Here is a 2,661-nt window from a genome sequence, read left to right as displayed (position 1 = left end):
TTAGTTCATTAGAAGTAAGTGCTAATTTACTATAAAATGGTTTTAAGAGACCAGTACTTGCTTTCAGTCATCTAATGAAGAATTTACATTATTAGAAATTCATTTAATAAAATAATTTACAGGAACTCTTTCAATTACAATTGGTATAAAACTATGGTTAGCTCCACAAATTTCTGAACATTGACCATAAAATAATCCTGGACGGTTAATGAAAAAATTAGTTTGGTTTAATCGTCCTGGGGTTCCATCAACTTTTACTCCTAAAGCTGGGATTGTTCATGAATGAATTACATCAGCTGCTGTTACTAAAATTCGAATTGAGAATTTATTGGTAAAACAATTCGGTTATCTACATCTAGTAAACGAAACCCATCATTTGAAATTTCATTTGTAGGAATTATATATGAATCAAATTCAACATTATTGAAATCTGAATATTCATAACTTCAGTATCATTGATGACCAATTCTTTTTAAAGTTACTGAAGGTTCATTAATTTCGTCTAATAAATATAATAAACGTAAAGATGGGAATGCAATAAATAATAAAATAATAGCAGGTAAAATTGTTCAAATTATTTCAATTAATTGCCCGTGTAATAAAAAACGATTAATGTAATTATTAAAGAATAATATAAATATTAAATATCCAACTAAAACAGTAATCATTACTAAAATCAGTAATGCATGATCATGAAAAAAAATTAATTGTTCTATTAAAGGAGAAGCTCTATCTTGAAGACCTAAATTAGCTCATGTTGACATTTATTTTCTAATAAAAGTAAAAATTCTTTATATATGGAGCTTAAATCCATTGCACTAATCTGCCATATTAGAAATTAATTAGTTAATAAAGGTAATTCAGAATAGCTATGTTCAGCAGGAGGAGTATTTTGGTATCATTCAATTGAAGAATTTAGTTGAATTGGGTAAATAACTTGACGTTGGGACACTAAACTTTCTCAAATAATATAGAAAAAAAATAAAATTCCCAATAAAGAAAATTGATGATCCAATAGTTGAAATTACATTTCATGTAGTATAAGCATCTGGATAATCAGAATATCGACGTGGCATTCCCGCTAAACCTAAGAAATGTTGAGGGAAAAATGTTAAATTTACTCCAATAAATATAATAATAAATTGACTTTTTAATCACTTATTATTTATAGTTAATCCTGTAAATAAAGGGTATCAATGTACAAATCCAGCTATAATTGCGAATACTGCCCCTATTGATAATACATAATGAAAATGAGCAACTACATAGTATGTGTCATGTAAAATAATGTCAACAGATGAATTTGCTAAAACAACTCCGGTTAATCCTCCAACTGTGAATAAAAATACAAATCCTAAAGCTCATAAAATGGCTGGTGAATAGGAAAGTTGTGTTCCGTGAAGTGTAGCAAGTCAACTAAAAATTTTAATACCTGTAGGCACAGCAATAATTATAGTTGCTGATGTAAAATAAGCTCGTGTATCTACGTCTATCCCAACTGTGAATATATGGTGGGCTCATACAATAAATCCTAATAATCCAATAGCTAATATTGCATAAATTATCCCTAAAGATCCAAAAGTTTCCTTTTTACCTGATTCTTGACTAATAATATGAGAAATTATTCCAAATCCTGGTAAAATTAAAATATAAACTTCTGGATGACCAAAAAAATCAAAATAAATGTTGGTATAAAATTGGATCCCCTCCACCAGCTGGGTCAAAGAATGAAGTATTAAGATTTCGGTCTGTTAATAATATTGTAATAGCTCCTGCTAAAACAGGAAAGAGATAAAGAAGTAAAAGAGCTGTAATTACAACGGATCAAACAAATAAAGGTATACGGTCTAAAGTAATTCCTGAAGATCGTATATTACTTACTGTTGTAATAAAATTTACAGCTCCTAAAATTGAAGAAATCTCCTGCTAAATGTAAAGAGAAAATAGCTAAATTCACAGAAGGCTCCTCCATGAGCTATATTCCTGCTGATAATGGAGGGTATATATACTGTTTCACCTCTGTTTCCAGCTCCTCGTTTTCAACTCTTTCTTCTAACTTAATAATAATGATTAAAGCGGGGGTTAAAAGTCAAAATCTTATATTATTTATTAGTGGGGAAAGGCGATATCAGGAGCTCCGAATATGAAAGGTAAAAGTCAAGTGCCAAATCCTTCCAATTATAATTGGTATAAATATAAAAAAAAATCATTTAATTAAAAGGCATGAGCTGTAAACAATTTACATTATAAATTTGGTCATCACCAATTTAAAGCTCCTGGATGTCCTAATTCAGCTCGAATTAAAATTCTTAAAGATGTTCCAACTAATTCCTGCTCAAGCACCGAAAATAAAATATAAGGTTCCAATATCTTTATGATTTGTTGAAAATAATCATTGTCGCGATTAAGTGGCTGAAGTAGGCGATAGATTGTAAATCTATTTATAGAAATTTTCTTCTTCATCAATTGATAGTAAAATTATAAATCGGTCTTATAGTCATAATGACATCAAACTGCAATTTTGAAGGCGTAATAAATTACTAAGGCTTAAAGGATTTCCCTATATTTACAGCTTTTGAAGGCTATGAGTTTTCATTTAACTTAAAGCCTTTAACCTAAAATATAGAATAAAATATTGAAATTATAAATAATCCAAAAATT

The 2,661-nt window shown here is 28.8% G+C and overlaps 1 pseudogene; it reads right to left on the bottom strand.

Moving 5' to 3' along the window:
• Window positions 1–836: 836 nt before the first annotated feature.
• On the bottom strand, window positions 837–2,412 carry LOC26531629 (cytochrome c oxidase subunit 1-like; annotated as a pseudogene).
• Between the last annotated feature and the right edge of the window lie 249 nt (window positions 2,413–2,661).

This window comes from Drosophila virilis, unplaced genomic scaffold, assembly GCF_030788295.1.
Source record: "Drosophila virilis strain 15010-1051.87 unplaced genomic scaffold, Dvir_AGI_RSII-ME tig00001534, whole genome shotgun sequence".
Lineage (NCBI taxonomy): Eukaryota > Metazoa > Arthropoda > Insecta > Diptera > Drosophilidae > Drosophila > Drosophila virilis.
Note: the sequence above shows the minus strand (reverse complement) of the source record. Positions and strands in the feature narration are given on the sequence as shown.